This window comes from Erinaceus europaeus, chromosome 9 (assembly GCF_950295315.1).
Source record: "Erinaceus europaeus chromosome 9, mEriEur2.1, whole genome shotgun sequence".
Classification (NCBI taxonomy): Eukaryota; Metazoa; Chordata; class Mammalia; order Eulipotyphla; family Erinaceidae; genus Erinaceus; species Erinaceus europaeus.
Window position 1 is genome coordinate 51,288,858 of NC_080170.1, and position 13,451 is coordinate 51,302,308.

The following is a 13,451-nucleotide window of genomic DNA, read 5'->3' on the forward strand; positions in this document are numbered from 1 at the left end:
ATCACCTCCCCCAGACAATAATTAGGATCACCTGTGTATCAGATGTTAGGTAGGCTCTGGAAAAAACAAACAAAAAACACTAGTATAGCCACAGGCTCTTTAGAATATAACTAAAATATGCCTACTACTATCTACAAAATGGAGGGCCCTCAACACTTCATCTGCACTATTCCAGCCTTTTGCCCATGATTGGTCAATAATTTGTTTGGCTTTGTGTATTAACTCTCTTGTCAACCGCCAGTTTCCAGAGGCTAGCATGATGCTGACCAGACTTTCCGGGACAGACAACCCCACCAATGTGTCCTGGATCTCTGCTTCCCCCAAGCCCTTCCCCAGTAGGGAAAGAGAAAGACAGGCTGGGAGTATGGATAGACCCGTCAACTCCCATGCTCAGCGGGGAAGCAATTACAGAAGCCAGACCTTTAACCTTCTGTACCCCATAATGGCCTTGAGTCCATACTCCCAGAGGGTTAAAGAATAAGAAAGCTATCAGGGGAGGGGATGTGCTAAGGAGTTCTGGTGGTGGGAATTGTATGGAGTTGTACCCCTCTTATCCTATGGTTTAGTCATTATTTCCTTTTTATAAATAAAACATTTAAAAAAAAGAAATGACCACATTGTAACAAAATTAAGTGTGTATATTGGAGGTCAGGTATCAGATCTAGGTATGCTCAAAGCTTTTCCATCAGTGTCAGGGGAGTAGAGGGCTTAAAAGAATTAGACAGACATATGGTCAAATAATTTGAGGTGGAATTTTTGGATTAAGAATATTTTCTTTTTAAAATACTTTCATTTATTTATTATTGGATAGAGATAGAGAGGAATTGAGAAGGGAGGGGGAGATAGGGGAAGAGACAGAGACACCTGCATCACTTCTTCACCTCTCCTAAGATTGTTCCTTCAGGCAAGGTTCAGAGGATTGAAACTGTGTCTTTGCACACTCTGATGTATGTGCTTAACAAGGTATACCATTACCTAGCCCCAGATTAAGTTTTTTTCTTTGAGGGGGATTAAAGGTTTACAGAAAATATAGTCATATGTTGATACATGGGTAAAATTTCTCAGTTTTCTGCAAAAACACTCTAACCTCCATCCCAGGTCTTCTTTCACCATCATGCACCAGGATCTGAAAGCCTTCCTACCCACCCCTGTATACCCCAAATCCTTTGCCTTTGTGCAATATACCAAACCCAGTCCCAGTTCTACTTTGTTTTCCCCTTTCTGTACTTATTTCTCAACTTCTGTCTATAAGTGAGATCACCCCATATTCATCTTTCTCTTTTTGGCTTATCTCACTTAGCATGATTACTTTAAGCTCTATCCAAGATGAGGTGAAGAAGGTGAATTCATCATTCTTAACAGCTGAGTAGTATTCCATTGTGTATATATACCACAACTTTCTTACCCACCCATCTGTTGTTGGACATCTGGGTTGCTTCTAGGTTTTGGCTATTACAAACGGTGCTGCTATGAATGTAGCTGTATACAGATTTTTTTGGATGGGTGTGTATGATTCCATATGATATATCCCCAGGAGTGAAATTTCAGAGTCATAGGGTAGGTCCATTTCTAGCCTTCTGAGAGTTCTCCAGACTGCTCTTCACTGAGTTTGGACCAATTTACATTCCCACCATCAGTGAAGGAGGGTTCCCTTACCCCCACAACCTTTCCATCATTTGTTGTTACTATCCTTTCTGATGTATGACATTCTTACAGGAGTGAAGTGGTATCTCAAGTTTGTCTTTAATTGCATTTCTCTGACAATTAGTATTTAAAGCATTTTTTCATTTGTCTGTTGACCTTTTGGATCTTTTCTTTGGTGAATATTGCTTCATATCATCTTTCCACTTTTAGATGGGGCCATTTTTGTTGTTGTTGAGCCTCGTGAGTTCTTCTATATTTTGGTTATTAATCTTTTGTGTGATGTATGGCATGTAAAGATCTCCCATTTTGTAATCAGTCTCTTTGTTTGAATGATGGTTTCTTTTGCTGTACAGAAACTTTCAATTTGATATAATCTCATTGGTTTATTTCTTGGTTTTGCCTCTCTTGCAATTGGACTTGTGTCATTGAAGATGCCTATAAAACCAGGATGGAAATTAATTCTGCCAATATTTCCCCCTATATATTTGATAGTTTCTGGTTATCATCCAAGTTATTGATCCATTTGGAGTTTGCTTTTTTTAAGTAGTGAAATTTATTGCTTCACTTTCATTCTTCTGGACATTTCAACCCTAATTTTCTTATTTTTTATGTTTTATTTTTCAGTGATGACTTAATATTGATTTATAAGATTGTAAGGGGTGTAATTGTAATAGGAGTTTAATTCCATACACTGAGTTCCTATTACAAGAGTCTGTGTCACCTCCCTTCCACTGGAAAGTTCCCTATTCCTCATCCTTCTGGAATATGGACCAAAATTCTTTTGGGGGAGCAAAATGTGGGAGTTCTGGCTCCTGTAATTGCTTCTCCACTGGATATGGGCATTGGCTGGTCCATCCATACCCCCAGCCTATTTATGTCTTTCCCTAGTGAGGTAGGGCTCTAGAGAGGTAAGGTTCCAGGAAGCATTTGTGAGGTCTTTTGCCCAGGGAAGTCAAGATTGAATCATAGTAGTATCATCTGGAACTTGGTGACTGAAACACAGTAAGCTGGAAAGCAGGAAAAAATATTCAATAAACAGGAACAATAAGATAAGAATAGACCAGATGAAAGTAGGGACATTAGGGTAGAAGGAAGCTAGGAAGTTTATTTTAGGTTAAGGGATTTCCCATCTATTCCCATTGTTTGTAGTGCTGTTTTCATCATGAAGGGATATTGGATTTTGTTAAAGGCTTTCTCTGTATCTGTTGAGACAGTCCTGTGGTTTTTGGTTTTTCTTTTATTGATGTGGTGGATCACATTTATTGTGAGTCTCCCACTCTTACTGTGTTGCTACTGATATATTTTTTGTAGCTCTTTCAGTAGATGCTTGATGTATTTAGATGGCCCCTCATTGAGTGCATAAATGTTAATAATTATTAATTCTTCTTGATTGACTGATCCTCTGAGCATTATGTAATGTCTATCCCTATTTTTTATTATTTTATTTTTTTAAGTCTATTGTGTCAGGCATGAGAATAGCAGTTTCTGCTCTTTTTACATGATCCATTAGCTTGCATGATAGTTTTCCATCATTTCACTTGGAGTCTGTGTTTGTCCTGTTGAGTTAGGTGGGATTCCTGCAGACACTATATGGTTGGGTTGTGTTTTCTAATCCATCTGCCTACTATGTGTCCTTTAACTTCAAATTCAAGCCATTGTCATTTATTGGCATTATGGATTTAAGATATTTCAATACCATTATTCTAAATTTCTTTGAGTGTTTTGATATATGGCATATTTTTGCTGATGTTATTGTTTATAGGAGAACTTTTAGAACCTCGTGCAGAGTGCTTGGTGTTAGTTGATCCCTCAACTGCCACTTGTCTGTGAAGGTTTTTATCTGGTATGAATGACAGTCTAGCAGGATACACTATTCTTGCTTGAAAGCCTTTCTCATTGAGCTTTTAATCTGCTGATAATCCTGTGAGTTCCCTCTGTGTGTGACTCTTTGTTTTTCTTTTTTTTATTTTTAAAAGTTTTTAAAAAATATTTATTTATTCCCTTTTGTTGCCCTTATTGTTTTTTTAATTGTTGTAGTTATTATTGTTGTTGTTATTGATGTCATCATTATTGGATAAGACAGAGAGAAATGGAGAGAGGAGTGGAAGACAGAGAGGGGAAGAGAAAGATAGACACCTGCAGACCTGCTTCATCATCCGTGAAGCGACTCCCCTGCAGGTTGGGAGCTGAAGGCTCGAACCACATTCCTTAAGCTGGTCCTTGTGCTTTGCACCATGTGTGCTTAACCCGCTGCACTACTGCCTGACTCCTGATTCTTTTTCTTTTGCGGCCATCATGATCCAATCTTTATGCTTTTTTCTTGCCATTTTAACTATGATGTGTCTTGGTATATGTAGGTCTGGGCTCCTCTGCCTTGTCCAGGGTTTATTCCCCCAAGTATTCTCTAGGGATCAAAAGTCACCAGACCTCAGTATGTAGGCAACCAGCTTGAGCAAATTCACTCAAGGGTTATTAGTACTCTTAATGTAATGTTTCCTGGGGCACAGCTGTTTCTAGTATAGCTGTGTCTCCCTTTTCTGCCTCTAGTAGTCTAAGCTATTTCACAGTAAACTTTTTTCCTGCTGGAATCTGAGGTCCAGTTTACTTCTGAATGTTGTTTTATAGGCTTTTCCTCTTGATTGGGGAGTTGTATTAAGCTCACTTCAAGAATGCAGTCTTGGAGGCCAGGTGGTGGTGCATTTGGTTGAGTGCACATGTTACCAGATTGGAGCTCCCAGTCCCCACCTGCTGGGGGAAAGCTTCATGAGTGGTGAAGCAGTGTTACGGGTATCTCTCTGTCTCTCTATCTCCCTATAACTCCCTTCCCTTGCAATTTCTGGCTGTTCTATCAAGTAAATAAGTAAAAATAATCAAGAATGCAATCTCCAAAAGACTTGAGTCCCTGGTTACAAGGTTTGGGGGTGGGAAAGAAACAAAAAACAAAAACAAACAAACAAAATCCTCACAGATCCCCTGTGTTTTCCTTCTTTTTGTGTTCTTAGTACTGCTATTAATATATGACACAGGATATGGATATATCTTTCTTTCTTTCTTCCTCTCTCTCTCTCTCTCAATCTCTCTCTCTCTCTCTCATTTTCTCTCACTCTCTCTCTTTCCTTTTTATTCCATTCCCTGAGGCTCCTCACATTCTGTGATCTCCTTTCTAGACCGGATTAAGTCTTAATACCATTCATGTGTTTCTGCTTGGTGGGAAAAGTCTTCAAACAAATATCCATTCTGGTGATCTGCTATCACAGTCAGCAGAAGATCTCTTGTTTATTTTTTTCTTAATCACCAAATGATTGAATAAGGCTGTTTAATTTTCATCTACCAGTTTTAATATGACATCTTAAATAGAACATTTCTGACTCAAACCAAGTTCCAGGATAGACAGATTGATAGATAGGAATTTGAATTAACCATGCGTTTCAGAGTCATTATTGTTATTAATCCTTGCTGGTCTTTCACTATTTTACATTCATTCATTTTTTAAAAATTTCCTTTGATAATCCTATTATTCACACACTTTACATCATATAAAAGATTCTAATATACTTAATATTTGTTATATATAGTTATTATCAAATATGAATTTTATGTATATGAACATTAATAGAATTGTTGGTGGACTTCATCCCTATTTCTGTATGTGTGTCTCTGTGTGTGTATGTGTGTCTTTAATGATAGTTAAAAAGTGTTGAGAGAGCTTCTAGTGCAAAATATTTTATTTTTCTTTTTATATATTTTATTTATTTTAATGAGAAAGAGACAAAGTTCTGCTAAACTCTGGTTTATGATGGTGCTGAGAATTGAACCTGGGACCTCAAGTCCTCAGCCATGAAAATCTTTTGCATAACATTATGCTGTCTCCCTCCCCCATCCCTATTTCTCTATAAAAACTCAGCCACAAAATTAAAAAAATATATTTATTTATTATTTATTCCCTTTTGTTGCCTTTGTTGTTTTATTGTTGTAGTTGTGATTGATGTTGTTGTTTTTGGATAGGACAGAGAGAAATGGAGAGAGGAGGGGAAGGCAGAGAGGGGAAGAGAAAGATAGACACCTGAAGACCTGCTTCACCACCTGTGAACCAACTCCCCTGCAGGTGGGGAGCTGGAGGCTCGAACCAGGGTCCTTATGCCAGTCCTTGTGCTTTGCACCACATTTATACATAGTTGCCCCTTCTTTTTCTGATTCAATCCTTTCTTTCCCTCTATGCCACTCATGACATCACAACTACCTCCATTTGTCCCTCTCCTTTTCCTTCTCTTTCTGGGTGCTGATGGAGCTGGAGTGCAGAGTCCTGTTATCTTCATCCTATCACTTCTCCCCGATGGTAGTATGGATCAAGGTCCTTTATGGGGAGTAGAAGGTAGGAGTTCTGCTTCTGTAGCTGCTTCTCTGCTGAGCATGAGTGTTGACAGGTCAATCCATACCCCCAGCCTGTTTCTATCTTTCCCTAGTGGACCAGAGCTCTGGAGATGTGAGGGTCCAGGACACATTGGTGAGGTCATCTGCCCAGAAAAGTCGGGGTGGAGTAATGGTAGCATCTGCATACTGGTATCTGGAAGGTGGCATGACCTAAGTTGAGACAATATGGTTAATGAACAGGAACCAGAACGTAGGATCAGAGCAGATGAGATTAGGGATTTTAGGCTAGAAGAAAGCTAGGAGAATCATTTTAGGCATGTTCCTGGGGACATACAACTATAGTAGTTTTGCTTGAGTTTCGTAGTTAGCCTGAGGTTTGATGAGAATATTCTGTGTCTAAAATTAACTATTTACCTCCATCCACCTGCTGCAGGGAATATATATATTTAGCACAAAAGCCTGTGTAACCTCTAAGTCCCTATTTGTCTGATCTTATAGCTCATGGTCACGTCTGAGGAACATTGCAGGCTGCACTCATTTCAGGACCAGTTTTTTTCAAGTGGCAGGGTAGGATACCCCCAGCCTCCCTTCAGAGACTGGGGTTATCCCTACCATCATTGCTTTATGGTAGGTGAGCTCTTTATATATTTTGGTTATTAGCCTCTTCTCTGATGTATGGCATATAAACCCACTCTGAGGGAATTCTCTTTGGGTGGTGGTTTCTTTTGCTGTGCAGAATCTTTTCAATTTGATGTAGTACCATTGGTTTATTTTTTGTTTATTTATTTATTTATTTTTCCCTCCAGGGTTATTGCTGGGCTTGGTTCCTGCACCATGAATCCACTGCTCCTGGAGGCCATTTTTCCCCCTTTTTGTTGCCCTTGTTGTTGTAGCCTCGTTGTGGTTATTATTATTGCCATTGTTGATGTCGTTCATTGTTGCATAGAACAGAGAGAAATGGAAAGAGGAGGGGAAGACAGAGGGGGAGAGAAAGATAGACACCTGCAGACCTGCTTCACCACCTGTGAAGTGACTCCCCTGCAGGTGGGGAGGCAGGGGCTAGAACAGGGATCCTTACACCGGTCCCTGCGCTTTGCGCCACATGCGCTTAACCCAATGCACCACCGACCCCCGATTTAGTCTTCTTTGTAATTGGATTTGTATCATAAAAGATGCTTTTAAATTTAGATGGAAAAGAGTTCTGCCAGTATTTTCATTTAAGTATTTGATAGTTTCTGGTCTAACATCCAAGTGGTGTCAAAATTCCCTACTATTACTGCATTGCTGTTAATATATTGTTGTAACTCTTTTAGTAGATGTTTGATGTATTTAGATGGCCTCTCATTGGGTGCATAAGTATTACTAATTGTTAAGCCCTCTTGATTGACTGATCACTAAGCATTAAGTAATGATCATTAAGCATTAAGTAATGTCCATTCCTATCTTTTTAAATTATATTTATTTTAAGGTCTGTTGCATCAGATATGAGAATAGCTGTTATTTCCCTTTTTTGTGGTCCATTGCCTTGTATGATAGTTTCCATCCTTTCACTTTGAGCCTATGTTTGTCTTGTTGAGTTAGGTGGGATTCCTGCAGACAACATTTGGTTGGGTTGTGTTTTTTATCCATCTTCCTACTCTGTACCTTTTAACAGATGAATTCAGGACATTGACATTTATGGATATTATAGAATGAAGATATTTTAATGCCATTATTGTAGATTTTTAGATTGCTCTGAGATGTGGCATGTTTATGGTGATCTGATTTTTTTATAGGAGACCTTTCAGAACTTCTTTCAGGGCAGGCTTGGTGAGTCCTTCAACTGTTACTTGTCTGAGGTTTTTATACCTCCATTAGTCTGAATGACAGTCTAGCAGGATACAGTATTCTTGGTTTAAAGCCTTTCTCATAAAGTGCTTGATAGATATCTTCCATTTTTTTTCTGGCATTTAGTGTTTCTGTGGAGAAATCTGTTGCTAATATTATGGGTTTTCCTCTGTAAGTGACTCTTCGTTTTTCTCTTGCAGCATTCAAGATCCTTTCTTTATTCCTTTTCATTCTAAATACTATGTGTCTTGGTGTCGTTAAGTCTGGGTTAATTCTGTTTGTGACCCTCTGAGCTTCTTGAACCTTTATGTCTTTGTCTTGTCTAGAGTAGGGAAGTTATCATCTATTATTTCCTATAGAATACTTTCTTCCCCTGCCTCTCTTTCTTCCTCTGGTAAGCCAATAATGTATATATTACTTCTTTTGAAGTCATCCCACATGTCTCTTTTTTTACCAGTATCTCTTAGTCTCTTTTGAGATCTCTTACTTTCTTAGTTTTCTCTAATTCATCCTCAATCTTGCTAATCCTGTTTTGTGCCTCATTTATTCTAGTCTCTCTCCCTTCTGTTGTTTTCTGTAGATCAGCTATTTTGTTACCCTCTTCTGATATTGTATTAGTTTATTCAGCTAGTTGTGCTCTTAGCTCAGCTATTTCAACTTTCAGCTTTCTAATTATTCTAATTATCTTGAGATAATTAGTGTTTTATTTTGGAGTTTCATTTACTGTTTCCCCATTTCTGATGCTATTACTTTCAAACTCTTTCCTTACTCCTGTGAGTAATGTCTCAATTCGTGTTTGGATGTTGACCTCATTCTTCTGTGTTTATATCTTTGGGGGATTTTTTAGCTGGGCTATTTTCCTGGTTCATTTCTCCAGTGTTTCTTCTTGGTTTAAACATTGTATGTTGTGTGTTATGAGGTCCCCCTCTCAGTATTTTTCAATCTACTAGTAAAACTTACTTTGATTGACTTGTGTCTATGAAAGATACTTAAAGAGTTCACAGTTGTGGAAATTAACAGTTGTTTCAATGTTGTCTCAGTCCTTGAGGTGAAGCACGGTGGCTATTAATCCCTCTTACATTCTTTATCTTTCCTGTAGGCTATGGGAGCCTGAGGGCTTTTTAACTATAAGTAGATTCTTTAGCTTAGTTACTTCTAACCAAGAGACAAAACAGGGTGGGGAGAGATAGCACAGTGGTTATACAAAGAGACTCCCACACTCTAAAGGTCCAAGGACCCAGACCCAATTCAGCTACCCTGGCAGCATACAGAGCCAAGCTGAGCAGCACTTCTTGGCCCTGTATGTTTCTAGAAAAATTCTGTTTGAACTCTGTGTGTTCTGAGGCAATTATTCAACGTGTCACCAAATTCATTGGGAGAACAATGTGAAAAGGCTTCCACTATACAATACCACTTCCAGACCACTGGTAGTGCATGTCTTCTCCTGAGTTGGCTGATCAGGTCTCTGCTCCTGATGTCAACACAGAGCCTCCCTGATGCTGCTCCAGCCTCTGAAGGGGAGTAGCAATGGAGACTCACAATTGCATTTGGTAAGCCTTATGGGATCCTCTCCTCTCTTCAGCAGTCTTTTTGTTGATAAAAGTCAGACTGGGGGTGGCATATCAACTGTCAAACTTCTGCACTGCTACCAATCACTCCCAAGTATATGTGGGCTTTTAGTCCCAGGAATCTCTCCTTAGGCCCTTCTCTGTCCACAAGCTATGCGTGTTTGCACTCACCTGTGACTTGGTGGGTTCCCAAAGTAATTTTAGTTGTGTCTTGTTGCATTCTCAGATGATCTTCTTTTCTATTCCTAGTTGACTGGCGAGACTGACACTTAGATTTTTTAAGAATTTTAATGGTTACCTTTAGTGGAATGAAGGGCATAGAACTATGATGGTGGATCTGATGTGAAACTATACTTCTGTAATCTTATAAACTTGTAAAGTACTATTAAATCACTAGTAAAAATCAAAATAAATAAAAAAAAACTAAGTGAAATATATCACCCACTACACCACCTGCCTGCCTCTTCTCCCATCATTTGCTTAAATGCCTTTGCTGTCTAGCTGAGTCTGCCTCTCTGTATTCCCTAGTCTTGAAACTATTTTAACTACTCTGACATTTGAAGATTATTAACAACTGATAGGGTGAATATCTTCTCACTAATATTTTTCTGAAATGTTAGCATTTTTGTTTTTGTTTCATTAATCTTTTTTATTTTTTGTTTTAAATTTCTTCAATCTTCAAACAGATTAAGTTGTATAGTGTATTCTGAAATTATAGGTAATCTGGATTACATCTGTTTCTTTATAATATTAAGGGCTCCTAATAATAAAATCTTCATTTTTTTCATATCATCTTCTAGGATATGGTCTTGATAGGTTAACTGTCAACACTATTTTGTTGTAATTGAGTAAGACATCTTGTAATCTGTTTGATTACAACTGATACATAAATGGCCTTTTTATTAATCTTGAATTGAGCAAATACTTTGAGCTCTTACATTTATAACTGTTGTTCTGCACTTCTGATAGCCATTGCCACTCAACAATCATGAGTTTTGTGTCTTTTTCTTCCAGTACTTGAATTTATTTCTTCTTCTTTCCAGGTAATATTCACCAGTATGTCTAGTTTTGGGTAAAATAGTAACAGTGATCCTTGTCCTTTAAAGAGGTTTGCTGTCTCATCCTAGTTTTGTATATTTTTAATTATAAATATGTATTGAGTCATTCTTATCTACTTTTGGAGTCAAGATTACATTGGGCTCATAAAATGTTAAAAAAATACTTCTTTTCCATGGTCTGAAGAAACTTATCTAAATTAGAAATTAAATGGAAAAATCAAAGCTCATTTTCAATATAAACTGTCTGAGTCTCTGGAAAAACACAAGCCTTCCATTTTCAGCTAGATAAGATCTGTCTTGTTCAAATTAAGCTTTAGTATCTTATTTAGTAAAAATGTCTGTCTTTTCTAATATTGTTTTGCTTAAACTAAGAGGTAATCCAGTAACAGAGAAATTTGCTTCCATTATTATTAGAACCTAGTTTCTGTTCCCAATGGAGTAGAGCGACATACTGAAACCACCTCTTGGTAAGATCGTGCTTTGACCATTTTTTAAATTTTCTTTTTCATAAATTTTTTAATTATCTTTATTTATTTATTGGATAGAAACAGTCAGAAATCAAGAGGGAATGAAGGGGATAGAGAGGAAGAGAGACAGAGAGACACCTGCAGCACTGCTTCACCACTTGTGAATCTTTCCCCTTACAGGTGGGGACAAGGAACTTGAACCTGGGTCCTTGCTCATTGTAACATGTGCACTCAACCAGGTGTGCCACTACCCAGCCCCCTGCTTTGACCACTTTGTTTTGGCCTATGACTTTAATTACTCCATGTGTCAAACATAGAAAGTAAAGGTGATGGGGGCCAAGTGGTGGCACACTGGGTTAATCGCACATAATACAAAGCACAAAAGTCATGCAAGGATCTTGGTTCAAACCCCTGGCTCCCCATTTACAGTGGAGGAGTATTTTAGCATGACTCTAACAAGGTCAAAATCAGTATTTATAATGATAGGGTTTGCTTTGTTTGATTTGATTTCCTGTCCATTGCTTCATCAGGAATTTTTATCATCAAATTTTTGCCAGGTTGGCATTTTGTAAGCTCAGGCATTAGTAATATTAAGAACTCTACAACATTTATGTCCTTTCTGAATTGAGAAATCCATTGAAACACCAAGATCTAGAGAGACCATGCTGCCCTTGACTTCTGGAGGTGCTTGTTTCCCAGGCTTCTTTATTAGGTCATACCCATGACCCAACTTTCAAGAATTCCCAGATTCAAAGAGAATTCCATAGACAGAATTGCAACAGTTCTGAACATGAAGCTCAACATCGAAATTCTAGTTTTAAAAGTTCTAAACAACTCATATTACATCATTACGCTTGCCCAAATATATACTTTCTGTATAGTGAAATGAAGCAGAATCTTTCCCATCAATTTGTTAACTTGGGACTTATTCTCACATGGGTCAACTTGAAGCTAGAAGGTGAGCTTGTTGATGGTGATATAACTGTGATTGGGGTTGCCTCACTCTTTCTCAGTGCTACCATATGATCTCCTGATACTTCCTCTTCCCTCTTTGCCTCCATTTCACTCCTCCTCAAACTTCTTCCCTTCAAGTAATCCCATGAAAGATAATTTGCATAACCATTTTTGTTATCTCCACTACTCAGAAGAGGGACTTTTTCTTGAAATTTTTACCCTGTCATTTCCATTGTATCCAGTTGAGTGAAACTGTTTTCAGGTGCTGTGACTGAAGAATCCAATACTAGATTCTCAAAATTCCCAGACTACATTGAGTACTACTTTAAGTGTTTTTTACTTTTGCCCTCCCAGGAAGTTCTTTTCCTGTTATGCTCTTATTTCTACTGAAGATACAATATTTGAGACAAATAACAGTAATAACTCACTTCTCCAGATTGACAACTAAATTGTCAGTCTCATGAATATGAAATAAAAGTATTAACAAAAACTGAATTCATTCCCTGTATGTTACGGGTCTAGAACATTTGGGACTATAGGTTGTGAAATCTATATGGTCATATGGCTTGTGAAAGAGTGGAATGTGTGTTCCATTTGATTGCAGGGTTCAACACATTCTGTGTGACCTCATGCTTTTGTACAGAGTGTTGACACAGAACTGATCAAGGATAGAATGGGCTAACCAAGGGCTTAGCAGGAAAGTGCTAGCAACAATGTTTGGATGTCTAGTTGGTCTCTGACTGAAATTCTCCAAGTCTATCCATGATTATCCCTCTGAGTATGAACTTATTTTCTTAGCATGAGACAGGACTTTCATTAAATTCTCCTCCTGTAAGCTGCATTCAAAGTTGGCAGGTAACTCTGGAGGGTTCTGCCCACCATGGCCCTCATCCTTAGTATCCATTTCTCTGCACATTCTTGTACACATCTAGTTGTATCATGACACAAGCTTCTTTAGAGGCATATTTTTATAGGACCAAAGTCTTGACTAGATATCTTTTATGATGTATGCAAAATATTCTGTGTATTGACTCCTTTCTGTTCAGTTTGGAAAATAGCACATCCAAAGCTATTAAAGAGCAGTCAGATACCTAAACAATAGAGGAAAACCCCAGTATTAGTGTCCTAGAGTAAAGGAGTTCAAAGTGAGATTGAATGATAGAAAGGGGCTTATAATTGACAGATTGAAAGAAAGAAAGCATAGAAGGAGGTCCCAAGGGATGGGAACAACACAGATGTCAAAGTACATAGTAGGTGTGTGGGATCAGATAGGGAGTCATCGTGGAGGCTAAACCCAATGACAAGAGTAAAAAGTATTAGGAAATGGTCTTTTGTTGTGCTCTAGTCACCTCTGAACACAAAATTATATGATTAATTATATTTTTATGACTTTAGTGAGTCAAAATTGGCATATGATAAATCATGATTGTTCACAATGTATAATTGATATTCTGAAATGTGTATAAACCTACTGAAATCATTTCTAACCAAGATAATGAATATAACCTCCTTCCAAAATATTAGTTTATATTCCTGTGTCATTCCTTCAGCCTCTCCCTCCC

At 38.0% G+C, this 13,451-nt stretch overlaps 1 long non-coding RNA gene across 1 annotated transcript in view; it reads left to right on the top strand.

Annotated features, from left to right (window-relative positions):
- LOC132540404 (uncharacterized) overlaps positions 1-13,451 on the top strand; it is a 380,596-nt gene that overhangs the window by 90,358 nt on the left and 276,787 nt on the right. The window lies entirely within an intron of this gene.